Source organism: Buteo buteo, chromosome 1 (assembly GCF_964188355.1).
Source record: "Buteo buteo chromosome 1, bButBut1.hap1.1, whole genome shotgun sequence".
In the NCBI taxonomy this organism is placed as follows: domain Eukaryota; kingdom Metazoa; phylum Chordata; class Aves; order Accipitriformes; family Accipitridae; genus Buteo; species Buteo buteo.
This window is the reverse complement of record NC_134171.1, coordinates 45,326,145-45,349,952: the sequence shown is the minus strand read 5'-3', so window position 1 is coordinate 45,349,952 and position 23,808 is coordinate 45,326,145. Positions and strand designations below refer to the sequence as shown.

The window sequence follows — 23,808 nt, the reverse complement described above, 5'->3', positions numbered from 1 at the left end:
AGAGAAAAACAAGGGAAATATGCCACAGGTAGCTTGGCCTGAACCAACAGAGCTGGCTGGTGCAAATTGCCACTGAGAAGCTCTGTGCTGTCATTGCCACTGCAGTCCCACAGAGATACATCACTTATTTACTGCTCAGCAGACACCTCCTTTCCCCTTTCCACCTCCTGCTCTGGCTTGGATGCATGAGGAGGCATGTCCCCAGACTTTCTTAAAACTTTCTCAGATTCATCCCCAAAACAATTTACTGAGTACATCCTATAATGTAAGGATACAAGGAAATCTAAACAGAGATCTGCATATGCACCACCTTCTGGGAATCACAAGGCAGACAGAGACACAAAACAAACACCTTGGATACTGTAGGAAAAGATACCATTTATGGACATAATCAGATGAATCTCTGAAAAAAAGTTATTTCCCACATGTTTAAAAAGGAAGAGGTATTAGCTGATAGTCTTTTCTATCAAAATAGCTGGAGCATGTGTGGGGCAGAGGTCAGGGTGACGACAAAAGGAAAACAAACAAGATGTCTATGTCTGCACAACCATTCTTAGAAAACTGTATTTTTCTCTGTATTTGACTGCATTGTCTTGTTGTCAAATATTTCACCAGAAACTTACAATTTTCTTTTTCTCTTCCCCCCCCCCCGCCATTGAACAATACTGTTATTAAAAATTAGCGTGGAAGATGACCATAGCCAGAGACTCCAGATAAACCTGAAAAATGCAAGTGTTATAAAACAAAAACATTATATAGAAAAAATGTAAGCTTTTTTTGATGAAAATATCAGACCTAGGAGGAAAGTTAACAGAACAATTTGTACAGATGTACCACAATAATAGTAAAGTCATTATAAACATGATTATCACCAGACACTGGGAAAGGGTATAAATGTTCCTCAAAGCAGTTTACCATACAGTAAAATATGTATTTAATGAAGCTGTCTGTATAAGGAAACGTATAAAGTGAGCTAAAGATATAGACATTCGCAGAATGGTTTGGCTTGGAAGGGACCTTTAAAGGTCATCTAGTCCAGCCCCTTGGGATGGGCAGGGACATTTTTCACTAGATCAGGTTGCTCAAAGCCCCATCCAACCTGGCCTTGAACACTTCCAGGGATGGGGCATCCACAGCTTCTCTGGGCAGCCTGTTACAAGTGTCTCACCACCCTCATAGTGAAGAATTTCTGACATCAAAAAGAAAAGGGAATTTTGAGAAGTGCAAGGAGACAGAGAAAACTGAACAGAAAAGAGCCTGTGAACCAGCCCCTTTCCCCTGTCACCACCTCATGAATACCAGGTAGTGCACATTTCAGGTATAAACTGAAAACAGTTGTTATGCCAGTGGAAGCAATCACCCTGGGATTGCAATCCCAGCCCCTCAGATAAAGATGCCTAGGGAGAGGAAGAGCTGGCACTTTTAAAAGCAGGATAGTTTTAAAGCAGATACTTTACAGATCTGCCTGAAAAGATCTGCCTGAACAACTATAACAGGCTAAAGAGGCTGAGACCTGGGACATAAAGTTCCCAAAACAAAAATATGTACTGACAGTGGCCATCCTAGCGTTTCAAGGGAGATCCTCAACCAGTGTAGCAAAGCTATCCACTTCAGGGCTCTTGTGCAGTTCTCCAAGCAGACAGGAGAGGGGCTGGGGTGGGGGGAGCAAAAAAACAAGAAGAGCAGCTAAACAAGAAAGCAACAAAAACAACAACAACAACAACAAATAAATCAAAAGACAGCAGTCAGATTGCCCTCCGAACTGAATGTGTTTCAAAAAACCTTTGTCAAACTGAAGATGTTGCTATAAACCATTTCAGCCTTGGAGAATCAGCATTTACAGATTTGCCCTTTTCCACCAGTGACGTTCTGACTGGCTTTACCACAGTGGCCAAAACCTCTTACATGCTTAACCTTACCCTGTATAGAAATCCAGCTGTTGCAGGGTGTTTTTACGGCTTCAGAAAAAGGCAAAAGTTCTCACAAGATCTCACTTGTAAGCAATTAAAGGGAGTATAAGGCAGTTCACCTTTAAAATCTTCACATAGGTAATAATGCAAACACCCCTTCTTCACCTATGGTATCTCTGCTCTCCCCCAGCACCCCAGGGCAGCAGCTGTTCTAGCTCAGTTAAGTACATATAGCAAATACAGCTGCAAATTCCACTGCCTTTAATTAAGTTTAACTTTAATTGAACTGTTGCCAGGAAGAACTGGGTCAACAACACAGTAGTATACTGTCATATTGCAAACGTCTGTCTAATTTCTGTCCCCAGTGTCCTCTCGAGACTCCAGCCCCATCACAGAGCACCAGGCAGAATTTAATCACTTTCTGCTCTAGTAATTCTGGCTATTTGGGAATTGAGATTGATTTTGCTCATTTTGGACTGTGAAGATCCAGTGTGAGCCTGCTGTAACACAGTATGAGGTGGCATCAAGCGCAGAGGAATTTGATGTTCTGTAGCAGCTGTTATGAGCCGCAGAGCTGGCAGCATCAGGAGCAATAGTGTGAACATGCTGCTCAGCTGCATGAGTCTTCTTCCTCAGCTCTATACAACCAAGATGTTCTTGATAGGTACTTCAGCCTGTTGCAATGAATATTTTGGCTTTTTTCTGTCTTGTTTGAACTTTTGCTGGTTTGATTAGAATGGTTTTGGTGTTTCCATCTACCAGATCTGGTTAATAAATGTTTTTGGTACTTGCAGAGACCATTAAATAAAACAAAGAAAGTGGAACACTTACTCTGGCACTTTCAGTTTACAAGACAGATGGGAAAGAAGGACAGTAACTGCATCACTGCATCAAGAAGACATCCGTAGAACAGTTCAAATTTATTTTCTCCTATGACAAGAGGGAAAAAAAACCCCAAAGTCTTATTCTGATTGTTGTGCATTTCCTTTAAGTATCAGTGAAAATTCTAGAAATAGTACAGTATATAATATAATTTAGCTTCCTTTTATTAAGGCTTATCTTTACACCAACTGGTATAAAGCATTCAGTTAATGTTTTATAACAAAGACTTTTGACAAAAGTTTGTAATTTTTGAGATTTTTGAACATCTGAGATAGCCACTAAACAAGACTACATCTTTTGTTATCTTGACAGTGGCAGTGAATCTGACAAGTTCATGAAAGGTTTCCCCTAGTGGTGAGACAGTTAAGAGAGAAAAGGTTAATTCTTAGTTCACATTGAAGTAAATCTGGAGGAATTCAGTTAACTCGATCAATGAGACATCTGCATCAGACCTCAAACTTCTCTGTGTAAATCAGTTAGCAGGAACAGTTACATATACTGAAAGAGCTGGGAAATTTATTTAGTAAATAGGACAAGGTATTAACAGGAATTAATAAATCACTAAATGGAAACTGGAAGTCTGTGGACTGGTATTTTGAACAAGCAAAGCATTTTGAGCAAACTAAGGAAGAGCTGTTATATCTGATGTCTAATGAAAAAAAGGCAGCTGCATAAGCTTTCACATTTACTGTGTAACTGTGAACTCTGTCGGGACTTTCTCTACAAATGTCGGATTGTAATAGTATTAATCTGAATAATGATGACCCAAATCAAATAACCATGCGTTTGTGTCTTTATAGCTAGTTTGCTTTTAAAAACTGATCAGAATGTATTTTTGATTTGGTAAATTGAAATCTATTGCAATCAATGGAACAGCTTTTCATTCCAGAAAAAAAATCTTGCACTGTATTGCTACTAGATGGTTGTTGTTAGGTCAAGGATGCTTTACAGAGGAAGAAAAAGGGGTTCTTCTGCTAACCTGGTTTTCACTTTTCTTTCCTGAAATGACTAAGTTCATCAGTATCTCATAAATATATGTTGATTAATGCTATAATTTATTTTAAATTCATACAAACTTTTTGACTCATATTTTAGAAGTTATCCAGGTACAATTTCAGTGGCTATGTTTGGATGACATATATACACGTTTATACTAAGATATGAGATCAAATTGAATTATAAGGAGAGATGGAGACAGTCATTCTCCAACAGGGAAATAAAAGAATCAACCAGAAGTATAAAAATCCAATTTTAAAGCAAGCATCAATGATCACACACAAGTGACTCATATCATGTTTAAATTCCAAGACTGCTTGAAGAAATAAATCTGTATAGATTTTTCACTACCATTAAATGAGAAATCTTTGTCATTATCTGATATATATATCAACCAGGTCTTTCAGAAGATTTTGGTAACAAGAATCACAGGACATTTCTCACAAAACATGAACATTCTTGACCCCTGGGGAGAAAATTTCAGCAAATTCATTGGTTTTAAAGGTGCCAGTTAAGGCAGAAGTATTCTTGTATGTAATATGAAATAAAATCATATTAAAAAAATACTAAGAACCTCCTGCAAGTATTGTGGGTTTTCAAGTGAAATTATTATATATGGTTATTTTACTAATAATTAGTATGTATTTTAAAATTCAAAATTTTTAAGCAATGACTGTGGAAGTCTGATATTACTCCTCTCCCACTGATATTTCCTATCACCAGGATTTACTAGGAATTACAGGTTAGTCCTATGTGCAGCATTTGAATAAAACATCTTTTTCCATACAGTTTAGGTGCCATTTTGAAATATTTCAAATCTTTCAGGCATTATTAAGATTGGAATTCTGATTAAAATACATCAACTTATTTTTATTTACAGAATGATATGTAAGTTAGGTCTTTGAGAGATGTATAAATCTCTCTGATCTTATTTCCAAAACAAGGAGCTTTGGATAGAGGTCGCCAATTCATAAATGCCATTTCATACAAAGTAATCAACACCTGAAAGAGAAGACCACCTCTGAAATAACTGTTTTAATTATGGAGTTGCAGGCACCACTGTTGCATAAAGCAAGAAAATATTATTAGACAGAAGTCAGGGTGGGCTGAATTCTCCAAAATCTCAAGTTTACGAACAGCCAGATGCTGCTGTCCACCCTCCCTAAAGGAAATGGATTGTTCTGAAGTTTAGAACATGCTGATGCACAACTGCTGGGACAAAGCTGTACAGAGAGGACAAGGATGCAGTTGGAGCCATGGCAAGTTTTTTTAGCATTGAAGAGGAGACAAAATATTAAGGCCAGATTTTCTTCTCATATGACATTTGAAAAGGTTTCAAATTTGCTGACTTTAGCTGCTCTGATTTACATCAAGATAAAGGGCAGGAGAATTCTCTACCTTACCAACACACATCTGCTGCTTCTGTCTCCATCTCATCTTCAAGGCTAATTAGGTAAGTGCATTGGCTTCCTACATGGCTGGTTTTGATTAAGCCAATGATGTAGCACACAGTCCATCTACCTGAACACAAAACCCCTTCCATTTTCTTTTGACTGACCTGTGTTCCACTGTTCTCCAACTGCAGAAGTATACTTCGCCTTCCTCATGCTTTTCTCATTAGCATGCTTAATGATTCCCATATATCATCCCTGAGACAAGCCTTTTTCAGTAATTATTTGTTCCCAGGCGGTAGCTTAGAATGAGGAACTATGTTGATTCCCTGTACAAATTGCTCTATCAAAATAAATCAAATAGAATTTATTTAGATAAGACTTAACAGATATAATCTCAGAATGGATTAATAGATAGCTACAGAATATGTCTGTGCAGTTAACTGTGTGTTAAAGACATTCTGATTTGTATACTATACAAATATTGCATTAATATCTCATGCAGACATTTTCAAACAATAACAGTCAGGGGGTAATGTGGTAAACAAATTCTAAAAATTATTCTATTTAGCAATTGCATATAGTATGCCCTCAGAGAAAGCAGAAACTGTTTGTGAATGTGGAAATTGAATCCCGAAACCCAGCTATTGTATATGGAATACATTTTTCTTTATATTGATTAGTGAATGGAAAACATCAGATTTGGATGGAACCATTAGTTGAGCAAACAAAAAACAGACCCTAGCTGCAAACTAAGCTGTCTCTTCCTTACTATGTACTCTGTGAATGCAAACTCTAATTATTAGCATTTAGGAATCAGTGATGTCTGATACACAACATCCCATGTGTTATAACCTAATTAAAAATGAATGGTCCCTTAACACATTAACACTTAGCCTTTAAATGTTTTCATGAGGCATTTTCTCCTCTTAGTGCTTTGAGAGGCAATCAAGAGCTTCTTTTCCTCTTTAATTACTAGCTTTTCATCCTTTCCAGGAACAGGTAATTGGCAAAATGTTTACATCCTGTTGCAGCAACGAGACAAATTATTGTCCACATGCTAAGGTGGTTTGACCTTAGATACGATGGCTATAAGGTCTCCAAGGAAATACTGAGTTCAAATCTATACTTTAATTAAAATTATATTTGAGTGAAGTTATTGGGGCCACAAAATTTAATTTACTGTATCACTGGTCATTACTCTTTCAAAACTGTATAGTTACTGTGCGGCCTCAGTCAAAATCTACTTGGGTAATGGCCTTGCTTTGTAGCTCTAGTTGTATAGACAGTCTCCATTTCATGTTATGTTATATTGTGTTCAGCTTCTCTGCTGTAGTTTCTACTGGCAGAGGGCACTTCACACCAAAAGTACATCTATTTCAATATACTTCTGGTTGCAAACTAAGGTTCTTTGGCAATCCCATGCCTTGAAAAGGTTTATATAAATATCACACTTCTATTATTTTCTGAAATATATATTTTAAAAAAGGACTTTTTTTATCTAATACAGAATACTAAATACTAGTCACTTATACTGAGTAAGATGCTTGTTACCCTTTTTTTTTTTTTTTTATGATGAATCAAAGATACAGAATAAAATCACATAGAATTTCCTAGGACACCTAGTACATGACATGCAGACCTACCAGGTGCTAATGCTTACACCTGCTATTAGAATTATGTTTACACAGAAGACTCTTACATTCTTCTGGTCTGATGGAAGTGGTCATTCAAATACCATAATAAAACAACTAGTAATGAGCCTACTAGTTTGTCAATGAGTAATATTGTTATTCATCTCTCAACAATCAGATAAAGATGTGCAACATGAATGTGTTTTATGCACCCCCGTCATCAGCTCAAAGCATAACTTAAGGAGCCTTTAGCTCCTTACGTCTTCTAAGAAAGCTGTGCAGCTGCACAAATTATATCTACAGAACAAGCCATTAGCCATTGCAATACCATTGCTACCAGAAGTTTGTTAAAGACCATCTGATCCCAGGAGCAATGACTGAACTTGAGGACAAGTGGTACAAAGGCCCTTGGGGACATCTGATCTGCTTGTTTTGCTACTTTGGCCCTAAGAGACAGCTCTTGGTGTGTACATGATAGGAATGGAGTTTCATTTTGAAATCTCTAAAAGTCAGCCGTGTTGCAACCCTGAGTGGTCTTTTTATGGCAAGAAAGTAGCAGTATTTGTGAGCTTCATGCCCGAGGATTTGACATAGAAGCATGTAGAGGAGGTTTCAGATAACAAACCATGATGAGGCAGTAGGGAGGGACTGTAGAAGACAGAAAATAAAAACCTGGTAGAGTCTTATCAGGAGAAGTTAATTTAGAGAAAGCTAGCAGGAATACCCCAAAACTAAAGGGGGCAAAAACTATCAATCTGCAATACAAACAATCAAGATCCAGTGCCTGAGTTCACTCCCTGGCTTTTTCATTAGTGCTCTCTCCATGGAGACTTATTCTGGACAAAACTGTTAGGAATTTAATAGGATGCTTTAAATATTGGAGTAGATACATGCTGTACTTTAGAGACACATTCTGAGATGACAACAAGGTGTTCACACTCGGTAATAACTCAGGAAGAACTTGGCAAGCCATTGTTCCTTCCTTCTCCTCATCATCCGCCTAGGCTTTCCAAATAAAAAAGTACTTAAAACTAGACTTCCTGCTACTGTCTGTTAACAAAGGATGGCAATAAATGATCCTCTGACTACTCAAAAATAACCTACTAGGCTAGTCATAGAGTTAATGTTGTTCCATGAGCTATGGTTTCTTGTAGTAGCCAAGCAATAAGTAGGAATACAGAGAGATAGTATAACTCTAGAGAGACACTGGGGGAAAAAAAAAATAAAAAAGAAAGGAAGAAAGAAAATGTAAGAAAGCTACTTAGAGAAACTTAAAAGTTTACACAGCATAAGAATGTTACCAGAAGGCAAAATATTGTTAATATGGGAAAATTCCCCTCCTGGTATAGTTAGGATGGTTGTTTGAACAGTCTGGCCCCTAAAAACATTCTGGTGCTGTGGAAGCAGAGTTATGAATTTAGTGTGCAGCACTCTTTCTTTTATGTTTATACTACACCAGTATAATACTGGTGAAGATGCTGCACCCTGGAGGAATGCTAAAGTTGAAATCCCACACGAGAACTATATTACAAATAAGAGAAAATATTCACTAAGAAATCCAGTTTTATGGCTGAATTTGCCTTGCTTAGCTGGAGAGAATTCTTGAACCTGATTTACTTGTAGGGTGTGCAGCTCTGCTGGCAACTGCTGGCTAGGGAATAGACAGATCCACTGCATTTTGCAAGTACTATTTTCCAGCTTGAAACAAAAAGCCTTTTTTTCCTTCAGGGATTTCTCATAGGAAGCATTCCTCTGAGACTGTTTTCAAAAGCAAAATGATTTATGTATGATCTCTTACTCTGAAGAATTTTAGAAGGAACACTATCTTTTTTCTGCTTGGTCATGGGGGAAGGGGTTTGCTTTGGTTTGGGGGGTTTTTGGGTTTTGTCTTGTTTTAACTTGAAAGAATAGCTTTAGAAGAGCACGAGCTTCATGACTATCTCTGCATGGTCTTAAGACTGCTGACAACCACCACCATAACAACATCTTTAACTACTACAGACCACTTTTTAAATAGAAGTAGAGATTTCAATAGGTGATGTATACAAGGTAGGCTGATAGATAGAAGTCAGTTCCTAACCCAGACTCTAGAAATATCCCAGATAACAAAGATTTTTCAGTACTTTTCCTAAATTTTCACTGTGCTCCATTACATTATTGGCATATGTCCACCCTGAGAAGGCTGCCTCTTGGTTGTCTATAAACTAATTTTCATTCAAAATGAGCACAATATTTTGTTAACTAAGTACAAACTACAATAAATGATTATCTACATCAACAATATCACAAGAAAAAAAATGTCTACAATATCTTATTAAATATCTCAATAAATATTAGCTAAAAATCACCTGTTTTGGTAAACAAAAATGGTTGCATCTCCAGTCTCTCACTCCACCAAACTGGGGGGGGACGACGGACGGGATGGGAATGACCCCCTTAAAAGAAAACACAACAAAACCTTTGAAAAAAAAGTGATTGGAAAAGAAATAAAAAAGCATTGAAAAAGAAGTTTCATTTCAACAACGGGATGGTTAGTCATCTCATCCTCCTTTAGTCTGCTAGAGCTATACCAAAGATATACATGCATGTTTAATCTCATATTAATTACTTTATTTGCATACCTAGCTACTTAAAGGATTTGTTTTCAACTACCAGACGTTGTCCATCAAGCATTTTGATACATTGTAATAAAGGATAATATTAGAATAGCCTTATTCCTTCAAGAAAATATTTTTAAAGTTGCAGTAAGAAAAATATCATGTCCTTTGTAATATAATGAGCTAATAAAATAATATATAATGATAATAGATAATGAGCAGGATTTTTCAGATTACAATCATGAAGTTCTTTAATTCTCCCAAAGGCTGGTAAAAATTAGATGACCCCCCCCCTCCAGCCACCAAAAAACCCAATCCACTTATGCAGATCATGTGTCTAACTTCCATGCTTTACGGTTGATATGGGGTGTCTTTTTAAAGTAAAAAGTGACATGCCCAAACAGGAATACTGTCTATTTTCAGGTGCGTGTGATTTCTGCAGTGACAAGTTTTGCTGGAACTTGTTTGTGGTAGTGGCACAAATTGCCACCACCAAAAATAAAAGGCTAAAACAGGAAAAAAAAAATTTTCACAAGAAAATATTTAAAATACATCTCTCTCATATAATCTTCATAATCACATGCAGTTAGATCACACTTTCATTTGTTACTTCTATGAAGAACAATATGTAAAAGTATATAGATTTCAAACAAGACAGCCTGCCTTTCTGTCACCCTCTACTCCCAGCCCACCCTCCTGTGCAAAGCAGTCTATGCCTGCGGATCCCTGACACATGAAGTGCATATTTAATTTTACAAACAGCTGGAAGAATTATTTTAGAAACTACTTATTAAAATGCAGGATCCCTCCCTCCCCAACACACACTTATCTCTCTATTCTTTCTTTGAGTTCCAGCTTGAGCCTGAGGTTGCTATTAACACAAATGTACCTTAAAAAGCCAAAACATAGACTGATGCTTGTCTTTTCATGGTGGCACTGCATAGCGCAATAACTTTTAGAGTACAACCATCATTCAGTCACACTGACCTTCGGTTACACAATGAACTACAAGCTTTGCACATTTTCAATAGAGGAAAAAAAGCTTTTAAAGTGGCCATTTAGCTGCAAGTTATAAATTTTTTTTAGCATTTGGGAGTTCTATCTTTTTCTTTCTAAGAGGTTGAGTGATGGGAATATAAATCAAACTATTATTTAGATACTGCTCATGCTGCAGAATAGCATTCTGTAATGAGAGAGAGGTTATTTTGTAATTTATATTAAGATCCAGCAGATACAATTGATTGTATGGGATGGGATTATGAAGACAAAAATATTGCAACTAGTTTACAGAATATATACATGTATATGCATATGTGTGCACATGTATCAGATGACAAAATCTTGCCTACAAAAAGCACTACTTCAATTTCAAAGGAAATTTCAAATCTCCCTGAGAAAAATATTAACACTACTTTTCTACAACAGTCACTTAATGATATTTTAATAATTTAACACCTAAAGCTTTCAAGCAGCAATCAGACACCATAATACTTTAGCAAACAAGGAAACAAATTAAGTAGAAGTTCAGGACAAAGCACAGGAAAGCTAAAATTACAAAGGAAACAGCTGTAATGATGGACATGTAAGACTAAAACATGGGTGGTTTTTTTTCCCTGTCATTCATGCACTGTATGACTTGCATTATTATCTAACGTTATCTCCTGACCCTACTGTGTTGGATTCCAAGAATCTGCTCTGGTTTAAGCATCATGGATTAGTTTTCTATATGATTTAGCCATAAATTTGTAACTGGAAAAGTGGTCTCTAAATAACTTAAAACATCATTAAGTGTAGAAATAAAAGATCCTTCTATTCTTCATACCCATTAGCAGAAATTTATCTTAATTTATTTTGCCTTTAAATTTGACAGTTAATGTTGGAATGGCTTGGAAAGCATTAGCAATCCTTAAAATACCTTCCTTTATTTCTATGAATTGTTGTTTACACAGATGGTTGAAAAGTATAATCTTTCTTTCTAATTAGAAGAATGAATCTCATTAAAGTGTCAGTGTTACACAGACCAGAGCCACCCGTGGCCAGCTGGCGCTGGGAATTTAGAGCATGGTCCGGCTGGACTTCTTGGACAATCTGGAACACAAGACAGAGCTTCGACGCTCTTCATTTCTGATATCAGTGATTGGACCAGAATCAGATGCCACTAAATTTTCTTCACCTGGATAGTTCTTCCTCACATGGAGATGGTTTTTGGGCATACATATACACACTTCGGTAAATTCGAGCTACATAATCACTCATTATTCATAATAATATATGCAGGCAATATATTTATGTGTATGCATATGCACTGTTCCCATCTTTTATTATGTAGAACAAATGGTTGATAACTACTGTATTATTTATCACTTAAATTTTTATTTTTTTTTTTAAATCTTAACAGTGCCTTTTATTTTTCCAGCAGTGTATGAAATGGTCATTTCTTGGCATTGCTGAAACAAGTACTGAACGTTTTTTCCAATGTCAATATGTTTCTATCATTTTTGGGACGGCTTCTGTATTTGTTTGAGCTCCTTCTGATAACTCACAGGTAAAAATCTGACTTTTGTTTATCTTACAGGTTCAGAATAGCCAAGCCAGGGAGGAAGAAAGAGCATATACTATACTTCTTTAATTTACCTCTTACATCTATTTGTTGGTTATTATGTTGTATGTGAAGACAAACTTTCCAGTAACTTTCCTGTACAAAGAAGCAAGAAATAATTTTATCAATACTCCCTGGGATATATCTATATCTATCTATATTTTATATCCATAATGAAAAGTTTAGCTATAGAGATATTTTATTTTTAATCACAGCAAAGTGTTAACTGATTCACTGACTGTGTCAGTCATACTTGATTAATTGAGATACGTAGCTCCACCTAAGCTCTTGGACATCTGGGAGCACACACATGTCTAACAAGGGGCTGGGATGCTGCTGAAGCTGGGAACATCCTTGGGTCCTTCAGCGGAGATCCAAGTTCCCAGCCGTCACAAAATAAGCCCAGGCTGCACATCTTAGTAGCTCATCTACCCATTCCATAGTGCCACTTTTGTATTTTAATACCTTTCTCCGTCTCTACTTTGCAGCAAACGGCATGTTTTGCAACTGACTTCACCCGTAGGCTGGACGCCTGCAGTATCAGCCCCACACCAAGCAGCGCCATGTTATGAGCCTGCAGGGTACTCTTTCTGGCAAGTCTAAGAGAACCAGTATAAGGAAGAAATGTTGGTGGGAAAGATTTTCAATTAGGTAAATTTTTAACATAATTCATCCAATGGCAATACATTCTCTGATCGTCTCTGTTGCACAGAGAGACTGAGTCCTTTGCAGGGCAGCAGTGCCAATTTAAGTGCCACCAACCCTCCCAATGCACTCACGACTTTCTGAGCCTCTCAAGCACGCCCCAGGCAGCTCCTTAGCTAGCTCTCCATGCTCCTTAGCTAGCTGCAGGGCTCCAGTTTGTGAGCCAAATGATGGTGCCAAGGAAGGTCTACTGAGAAAAAAGTCTGCATAACCACATGTTTAACCTGACAACATTAAGTCTCGTGGAAATCCTCTAATCGCTACTACCTTCCCTGATACAGCTCCAGCACATACTTTCTTACTCTCTTGAACTTAGGTTTCCCCGGCACTGTGTCATCATCCTGAATATCGGCAAAAACTGCCATAGAGTTTCGAGCTCAAGAGGGGCTGGGCGCCTGGAAAGCAAATACACTTACTAGCCCCAGACACTAAGGTGATCCCTTTCCTGGGTCAGCTGCTCCACTGCTGACTTACCCAAGAGAGTGGGTAAGTTGTTAGCAATGGAAGGTGAAATCAGCTTTCCCACACACATGAGTTCAGAAACACTTTCTTGATACAATATTACACTAGGAATTAATTATATTCATAAAAGGACTTAATGACCTGGGAAATTTTAATTTATTTTGGAGACCTAAATGAGAACAAGTGTACTAGAACTTATTTGATATTGAGATTTATTGTTTTATAAGTAATTTGAAATGTTGATGTATTTACTCAAAAGAACTATAATAGCCTAGATAGTTACCAGTCACAGAATCTCTTTCTTATCAGTGGCGGAACATCGTAAGTTATGATTTTTTGTTACAGACTTATATATATGCACACACATACATAATTTCTATTTATGTGAATTTAAATTACCGGGTCATAAGTTGACATGAGGTTTTTGAGTGACTAATGTTCTTTGATTCTAGTACAAAGGTTTTCGTGTTAAAATATTAAGAACTGTCCATTTCGAATGTGCTGTTGGGTTATTAAATTTTTTAACTAAAGCCTTAGAAATACATGGGGGGGCTTTTCCAATAAGAAATTAAAAATTAAATTGTAAGTGCTATATATTTTAACTAAGAGTAGTTACACATTATTATTCAAATGTATTCTTTTTAGAAATCTGAGTCAATTCTGAACTATCGCATTTGTGACATAAAACAAACAGAGTTCAGCTTACAAAAATGACTTATTTTGCAATCAGACAAATATAGTATAGTTCTGATTCCAGTGTTTCATCCAAATAAAAAACTTTGAGGCCAATGCAAGATAGAAACTTTGTTCATGGCACAGACTTAAAATAAAAGCCCCATTTGCTTCTCCTTCATTTAGAGCACGTACAAATGCAGAGTACTCATGGCTCTGGCTGTAGAAGAGTCTATATAGATACTGCACATGGTTTAGCCTCAAAGCTTTTTCTTACTCAGTGAATATGAAAAAGAAATGAGTGTGCAGAACTGCTGTTCTGGTGCCTTTTCCTGCACACTAACATTTAAAATATTTCTTGATCAGGATTATAACTTTTCTAGAAAACACAAATTTGTTCCTTTCATTATAAAGCTTTTTGCTACATATGCTACTGATATATTCAAAGCTATTATAGTAATCTAGCAACCATGAAAACATAGCAATCAAATATTTGCTTTGTTAATTTCTGTCAGGATATTTATAACAGTAGCATAAGATATATTGGTGTACTATTTTTATGAGGACCTATTTTTTCTTATGGTTAATCAGCTTTGGTATCAATGTATAACTGACTAGATATTACTTCTCACCTATTAACAACTGAATAATAATATTGGTTTGATATTAAAAATTATAATAATCCTTCTTTTTACACCGTACTCTCATATGGGTGATAAATTATGGTTGAAGAAAACACAAAGAAGATAGTAGACATACCTGCTTTTCAGGAGACCTTCTGGGCTAAATACAGTAAATCATAAATCGCTAGTTTAATCAAATTTGTCGTTCATGTCACTTTAAAGAGAAAGTTATGACTCTTTAAGCAATAAAAATCTCCTGCTCAATAGTGATAAATAGTCACAGATGTGAATGGTTATTTTTGCACTTAGCACATCCACCTGGAAAAGAACTAGTTGTTGCAAAATTCTGTCCACCATTTAAAGTGAATAAGCCGTTTCTAATGAGGCAGTGTGGATGCCAGATGGAATAAGTATAACATGGTAGGAGGATATTTATCAGTTCTATATAACCTGGAATGCCCAGAAAAATCCATGTATTGGACACATCCATATCTTTATGCTCTTCTGAAAACATGTATATTGGAAAAATAATCATCAGTTGAATCCATGAGACATTTAAATTTATATCAGGTAAATGTACTTTTCACTACTCGTTGTGGTCAAAAAACCTTTTTCTAGGATTAATGTCTTCCCCCATTTTTTATAACCTTGATAAAAATCATGCTGTATGTTTGAACCAGGGTACTCATATTTATTTCTTCAATGCATGAGAAAATTTGAAACCAACAAAATAATCTAATGTTACGATCAACAGATAATTTATTATTATCAAATGTGTATGACTTCCAATTTTCAATTCTACAATAAAAATTAACATTTTTATGATCGTAAGGGACCTAACTTCAAAGTGAAGCAGGAAAAAGAATTTTCCATTTATTATCTGATGTCTAGAATGCCTAGATTTCTAAACAAAATTAAAAAGAAATTGTTGTTTATTTCAAGCAAGACCGAGCTTGCATTTTTATGCTGCATGCCTCTTTAAAGTTGGTACATAAAGCTCTGAGCTTTTGTAAGCCAGAATCCAAGCTTTTACCAATGAAGTTTAAAGAAAATAGATAGGTTTCTCATAACAAAAAGCTATACAGAGTTTCAGATCTGGACTTTCAACATGTACCTGTTGGGTTCTTTAGAAAATGACTTGACAGATTGGGGAAAAAAAAAACGAAAAAAAAACCCAAACATAACACAGAGAACTATTCTTATGAAAACTGGAGTTAATCTTGGAAATAAAGCAATAAATCTTCACTCCTTGTATAAGGTTAAAAAGATGTTCCAGCAAGAAAGGATAACAGCTTTTCTTTGCCTTCTTCCCAAGAATACACCCAACAAATAGGCTACTATTAAATTCCTTTTAAAATGCCAAAATGGAAAAATTTATTTATTACCTAAACAAAGAAAAAAAATTAAATTCAAAGGAAACTACAAAGACAATCTAGCAGAATTATTTTCAGATATTCTTATGACCCTTATAATGCAGAAAACCAAGCTGAGGAATCCCAAGAGCCATGTTCTTAGCTCGAGTGTCTAAGTGTGGTGGGATGAATAAATGCCACTTAATTCAAACCATTGCCTTTGTGTATGGTATACCACAGGGGGTAGTTTTAGAGTACATGTGGTACCAGAGTACCTCACTGCTAAATAGATTTTAAAATTTGGTTCTAGGTGTTCATGTGTCTGACCTCTTCAGGCCAAAAATGCTGTGAAATATCCAGCTCAACACTACGGTTCTTTTTTTCACTCTTATTTTCCTAATATGCCTACCACCAAATAAGTGTTAATGTGGTATGGGTAGTGGCTATGTTTTTTAAAAAAGGCGGGAGGAGGGGGAAGAGAACCTTACAAACCCAGGCTTTTAACCTTGTACTGAAACTGCTATGAAAACTGGAGAAAGAAACAAAAGTACTGACAAAAGAATATAAAATATTAACATTGCTGACTACTAAAGCTTGTAGTTACTATACCACAATGTTATCAAGCAGTGATCTTTTTGTTAGATTACACTGCTAAAATGGCAGTAAATGGTTATTGCAGTGGAGTATTTAATTTTTAATTGAATCATTCAACTAACAGTGTGATGTGGCAATGCAGAGATCTCCTCTAACTACTACTTTTCCTGTATTTTAAATGGGAAGCTACTGAACTTGTGCCAACACACATCTAATTCCATTAAGTAAAATTTATTATGCTTTGAGTATTTCAAGGCTAAGAGAGGACTAGGGATAAAATCCTGGAATAGCAAGTAATGAACAGATTAAAGAACACATTTTTGAGATGTTAAATCTGTACAAACATTAGTTTTGTACATGATTTCTTAATTCAGATAATAAGAAAAGGTCAAATACAAGAAGATTTTTCTATGGTACAGCACTTGAAGTACATAGAATTCTCTATAGTGGGTAAAGTCATTGTAGTTTTCTCCTTTTTAAAGTCAAAGATATTGTTTTGGGTTTGTGTGGTGGGATTTGGGTAGCAGGGGAGGTGCTGCAGGGTGGCTCCTGTGAGAAGCTGGTAGAAGCTTCCCTGGCTCTGAGTTGGACCCGCCTCTGGCCCAGGCCGAGCCCATCAGTGACGGTGGTAGCGCCTCTGGGAGAACAGGTTTAGGAAGGGGAACCGGCAGTGAGTGAGTAGGGGGATTGGAATTGTGAGAGGAACCCCTCTGCAGACACCGAGGTCGGTGAGGAAGGAGGGGAGGAGGAGCGCCGGAGGAGGGGATGCCCCTGCAGCCCTGGTGAGACGGCAGGCTGTGTCCCCCAGCCCACGGAGGGGAGCGGGGGAGCAGATGCCCACCTGCAGCCCGGGGAGAGAGGAGCCCACGCCGGAGCAGGGGGATGCCCCCCGAGATGGCTGGGACTCCATGGGAAGGCCCGTGCTGGAGTGGCCTGTGCCTGAAGATCGGCCTGCGGAAAAGACTCACGCCAGGGAATTTGGTAAAGGACTGCAGCCTGTGGGAGGGACCCCACGGTGGAGCAGGGGAAGAGTGAGGAGTCCTCCCCCTGAGGAGGAAGGAGCAGCAGACACAAGGTGTGATGAACTGACCCCAACCCCCATTCCCCATCCCCCTGCGCCGCTGGGGAGGAGGAGGGAGAGAGAAACGGGAGTGGGGTTGAGCCGGGAAGGAGGGAGGGGTGGGGGAAAGGTGTTCTAAGGTTTGGTTTTACTTCTTATTATCCTTGTTTTAACTTGATTGGTAGAAAATTAAATTGATTTTGTTTCGTCCCCAAGTTGAGCGTGTCTTTTGCCCGTGACCATAAGTGGTAAGTGATTCCTCCCTGTCCTTTGTCTTGACCCACGAGCTTTTCTTCATATTTTCTCCTTCTCATCCCACCAGGGCAGGGGAGCAGTAAGCAAGCAGCTTCGTGGTGCTTTGTTACTGGCTGGGCTTAAACAACAACAGATACATATTTTAAATGTGCTAGTATATGTTGAAGACAGACAGAAATGGTGTAAAAAATACAAAACCGGCTACAAAAACTTGAGGCATACAGACTGGATCTGCTTTAAGAATAGGATTAAACTGTGTAAACAAAGGCAAAAGTAAGCAGTGCAGTTGTACTAAAAACTACAGTTACAGGAAGCAATGCCAGTCTTGCTCACATAGCACAGCTCTGCAGCCTTGAGCCTGACACATATTTAATGCATTCTGTTCCTTTGTCCCCAAAATGAGTGGTTGCTTATATTTATACTAACAGCATGTGTAAAAATCTAATTATGCACAACTGAGACAGCTGCCCCATCCGTGTTTTCTTCTTAATCTACAACTGCAATCATTACATTTATGAAGATGCTAAAATATCACAGAAGAGCAATCTATCTAGTTATAAATGGATCACATGTTCTGAAAGAATACAAGCTATTCAGCCTATTGTTTGACCTGCAGTAGCATTACCGGCATAAATGAGAAAAGGGACCCAGCTGGGTCTCACTATTTCTAACATTTTCCTCTTATGGTACAAACAGTAGAAAGAACAGTAGCTAAGACTGAATCTGACATTTTCAATGAAGAAGGGAGTGGACCTTACATTCAAGCATAACCTTAAATAACATTGTAAGCAACTCTGCAACCATGAGTTTGGAAGCAGACAAATCTCTAGTCCCACCGCAGAACCTTAGCATGTACCTGACCTGCTTTTCATGTAACCTGGATATACTGGCAATGGACAGAGGTATTCCATGTTTGACCCTTCTTAGCAAGGTGAATGCTGAGTGCCTGAAGAACAGAGATGGAAAGAATGACAAATTTAAAAAGTACAAGAGATAACAGATGGGGGGGGGCGGGGGGGAAGAAGTCGAATACCAGAATAGAGCAGATATCTTAGTTATAAAATAAAGATAGTGAAATTATGTAATTCAGATCTCTGAACCAACTTTGTAGGTGGCCTCAGAGACAGCAATACCAGGTAAGCATAACTTAACATAGGTTTTTATGACACTAATAAATTGTGATAACTACAGTTGAGGAAGGGGCGGGGCGGGAGGGGGAGGAGGAATTATAAGGCCTTCTTTTGGCTTGTTTTCCTGTCAGATCTCTCTGATCAGAACGCTATTGTAAAATTTGAGATTACCGTGGTTCCTCTTTCTAGCCAAAGCAGAGTTCTTGGAAATAAAGTACTTGGTTTTCAAGGAATTCTGTTCTCCATGCAATTTCAAAAGTTTTTGTTGGTCTGGATGATCAATGACAGGAGCAGAAAGGACACTAAGGGAACAGCTAGGAGCAATCAACGGTCTTTAGAAAGCATGCCTGGAAGGGTACTGAGTTGAAGGGCAGTTGCAGTACTAACTGAAACAAATAGAACCCCATGGTAACCAGATATATACATAAATAAATATATATATATTCACACACACACACATATATAAATAGATGTGTCTTTTTTTTTGTGTACATTATTATCAGGTAAGAATTTTCTTACTGCTTTGTCACTTCTGTGTACTTGGTGGTACTGCATGGGGGAATACTCTAAAAGCAACAGTAAAAAATCTGGTGGAAAAAAGAAAAAGAATGTGCATTTTCATGTACAATCCAGAAGTGGAGATAAGTAACTGTTCTAGAAAAAGGTTAACAGAGAGGGTCAGTAAGTGTCAACTATTGTCAGGTTGGATTTTTTCCATACCTAAAAGGAAGCTTCTAAAGTTTCATCATCCTTTTTTAAATCATTGCAAACTACAGCCACTAGCCTTTGGATCCCCAAATTTGTACTGTAATTATAGCTGGCTTTCATGCATGCTATAATTTGTTCTTTTACACCAAGCCAGGACAATTAATCAAGAGGGTCATGAAGCAAAAGAGTATCTCTCTTTATCATAGAGTTCAGCAAGCTGACAGACAAGGCTTGGGGATTATTTTCAGACATAAATGCCATAAATATTTAAATTTGGTGGATTTATAATTTTAAAAGAAAAGACCAATAGAAACTATGCTGTTGGAGAGACTGGTTTTCTTTTTCTTTGCTTTACACAGCTTATTTCATTAGTCTACTGATTTATTTTACATCTGAACGTTTTTCAATAAAACATCTGGAATATGTACCTATACTTCCTTAAAATCTATATACGCATTTCCCCAAGAGTCTTTTGAAAGAAATCTCAAGAAATCTGTTCTTTTTTTCTGTTGAGCATGTATTCCAGGTTATTCTATATTAGTCTAACAGTTTCTGTTAGAATATGGTGATAAATAATCAAAGAACATTATTTCTAAGTTTTGGGGGGTTTTTTTACTTCTCTATCATTATCTTCTGGGTTCTTTTAATTTTAATCAAGTTTAGAAACTTTTCAATTACTGATATGTGCATTTCTTCATTTAAATTTAATTCCATTTGGTATTTAGTATGCACTTAGTATTTGTAATTAAATTTGGTCATCAGTTTTTATTCTACTACTATCTTTAGCTCTTATATTCTGTTTCCACACAGAAGATGCTGCTCAGTTAAAGTGCAATGCAGCACAAAGTTTTGAAACATGACAGCAACAAGTCCTTCTGGTAGAGCCAGGGACTATGAGAAGCCTTTTGTTTATGGGGCTTTACTGCAGTGCACTGCACACACTAGTGCACCAGGATACTCTAGGCTCCTCAGAGACTGTAGAAAGCAGACTTCAGAGCAAAAAAAAAAAAGACACAGTTGTCTTTGAACTCAGGATTTCAGAATAAATGAGATAAAAGACTTCTTCAGAACTCCAGCTTGAGACTTCATTATATACCACAGAGGTATCCATGAAAAAAACAAAGAACCCAACAAAAATAAAAAAAATAAAGAACTGTCGATAACTAGGACTTCTGAGTGCTTACTATTGCAGAAGGAACCTATACCCATCTTGTGTATTTGATCTAAAATAACAACATTTTATTTGACAAAACACATTTAAAGGTTTTAAAATACTAAATATCTTCAACAACTATGCAGCGATATAATTTCCGTTGCTATTGTTACCTAAAATGATTGAAGTGTATTCCAGTACAGTTTTAGCTTATGTAAAGAAACCACTTCTGAGACTGATAGGAACAGCTGCCTTCTCAGTACCTAAAGATGATTTATTCCATAAAATATCTTCAGTTAAATACCAGCTGCCTGAGGCTCCATGCAGACAATTGTGACACAAGGTTGACACTAAAACTTGCTTATATATAGTCAGTAACCTGGCTTACATCCCTCCGCTCAACACAAATATGACAGTAACTATCACAGCAGCATTCCATCAGCACCACCCCCAAGAGACGGGACTTTGTCTCCTCTAGAACAGCTCCAAGAAATGCTTTTGCACAAATTAGTTAAATAAACATAATTATCAGGAAGATTAGTGTACTTTATGCAGAAAATTCTCAGCCATTGATAGGAAACCATTAGATGTAAAACTGCAGCACTTAGAGAGAGGTCTGCTTTTTCTGATTAGTGGTCCTTCAATGGGATACTCTTAAGCAGAATCTGATAATGAACAAATATGTACTTAAACTTTTCAACACGCAAAATCCCATTGTTCTGGAGGTTTGTGCTCCTTAAGGTTATTATTGATAATGACCTGTAACTTTGCCATCCCTTTTTTTTCCCACAGTTGTCCTAAAGCATTTTTTTCCTTCAGAATTTTTTCTGGTAATAAGCTGGATTTCTCTTTCCATTTAGTTAACTGATCCCTTCTGTATTACATCAGAGGAGTGTTTTCTCAGAAACAATATATTTAATCATCTTTTCAGACCCTTTTAATACTACAGATGCCAACACAAATACGTATCTCTCATTCTTATTAACCTCCTTATCAAGAAGAGGAACAAGTGTCTTCTGCTATTAAAAAAAAAGCCTCTATTACTGTCTATAGATGCATAACGTACATGCCTGGATGTTTCTTAGAAATTGTAAGGATTCTATATATATATAAATATATCTGGCATATACATTTTCATATCCTTGATTATATAACACCTGAGTATCTCACAATGTTTACGTGCAATGAGGTCATCTCGGGAGCTCTCTAATATAGCTGAAGAATTGGGAACAAGGAAAGAAAGCTGATTTGGCCAACAACCAGTTTAGGCAAAGGTAATCAAAATATATTTTGCATCCCAGTGTCACATTTTAGTTACTGAGCCATCATCTTTTGAAAGATGTTTAATTGTTCTATTCTTTGCACATCTTAATAGGTACAGACAGAATAAAAAGAACACCTATGGCTCTTCCTTTCTGTTTAGCACCTTTCCTTTCAAAAAACAAAACAGGATATTTTAGTGCAAGAGCTCTGACTTTTCTGATTCTTAGAACTGCTGACAGAGGAACAAAACTCGGCGGTTAGTAGAAACTATCACTAAAAATATGACTAGAGATTACAGCAAAGTATAAACCTTTGTCTCTACACTGTCATAATGAATAGGGAAACAACTAAACCCATTGACATCTGACTAAATTAACAAAGTGCAAGTCAAGCTGTCCTAATTCTGAAACTTTGTGATGGCTCGAAGCAATGCATAAAAATCAGCTCTGCACCAGCGATGCACTTTCAGTACTTGGTACATCAGAGAGGAACCGGCATGCTTTTGAATACTTACTTGTCCCTGCATGGCCTCTTTGTTTCTTATATTTTCGAAAGCTGTGCCCGCTCATCTGTGTGCAGCTGCTATTGCCTGAGTTGTTCCAGCTTTCAGCTTCAATTTTTGCACTTTTGTTTGCAGTCCGTAGTCTCGGTGTGAGGCAGTTCCCTCAAAATGGGTGCAGATTATTCATGAGTGCATAAGCGGCATTGGTGGAAGAACTGTGAACTAAAAAAAGAAATAAATAAACTGCACAAAGGAGAAAACATGATCCTGGGGCTTCGAAAATATGTCAGCTATAAACACACTGGAATAAAATTAACTTTGAAGTCTCAACAGAAATAAACAGGAACCATGTTCACAAATTATCTCAGCAAGTCTAAACACACTAACTGTGTGTTCATCTTACCTAGGTGAGTAGAAAATTATTTTAGAAAATATATTGGGTTGGATTTTTTTTGAAGAAACAATGCATCATTCAGGCACTGATTCTGAAAGAATAGTACAGTTTAAGGCAAAAACCTGACAAGATTATGTAAAATTAACACTGCTCATCATAACTGTGTCTTAAGTTAAAGGTCTGATAGCTCAAGAGCTGCTGTGCTGCAAACAAAGGCTTGTTCCTGTTTAGAAGGGTCTTTCAGGGAGTCCTTGGTTTCTGTTTTTCTAAAGCAGTATGTGCACACAATCTGGTCACTGTTGGTACAAACACCTCTTCCTCCTCAGCTTGTCACATGAAGCTGTACTTCTGTATTATCTTATCCAAGCCATGCATTTATTCATAATTTTGGAATTTCATCCTTTCTTTTCTTCTTTCTTTGAAACACTTTCCTAGTTGTCTTGGTAATCTCTTTCAATTGTGTTATTTACAGTTTAAAATATAAACTTTAATTCTCTCAAATACTGCAGAACAGTTGTTTTGCTAATGAACTTTACTACAGATTACCAAAATCAGTAGATAATTCTCTTGATTTAAATGAGTTCTAAATTAAGCTTTCAGACATGTAAAAGCCACAATGCACTTAGGATCCTTTTGAAGCTCTCCTTCTGCATATAAGTGACATGTTTTGGTATATATGTAAACAGAAGGCACTCATCAGTTTTCAGCTATGATGACTTGGATAAAATCCCTTTACCAGCTATTTCAGTTTTAGTTCCTTTGAGAGCACAGATTGCAAGCCCTGAAAAAACATCACGGAACATTTTCAAAGTTTTCATAAAATGGATTAGTAGGAGACATGAAATCATCAAGGATAGCTCAATGGATCCTATTGGTGACTCCTACTGACATCAAACCAGACCCTAAGTAAGAAAACTCTTGGTTAA

General features: G+C 37.0%; 1 long non-coding RNA gene across 1 annotated transcript; it reads right to left on the bottom strand.

Moving 5' to 3' along the window:
* Positions 1-5,352: 5,352 nt before the first annotated feature.
* Positions 5,353-22,660, bottom strand: LOC142027936 (uncharacterized). The gene is made up of 3 exons (XR_012649695.1): positions 22,501-22,660; positions 9,162-9,248; positions 5,353-5,522 (listed from the first exon to the last, which is right to left on the bottom strand). It is a non-coding gene; the product is annotated as an uncharacterized LOC142027936 (long non-coding RNA).
* Positions 22,661-23,808: the final 1,148 nt, after the last annotated feature.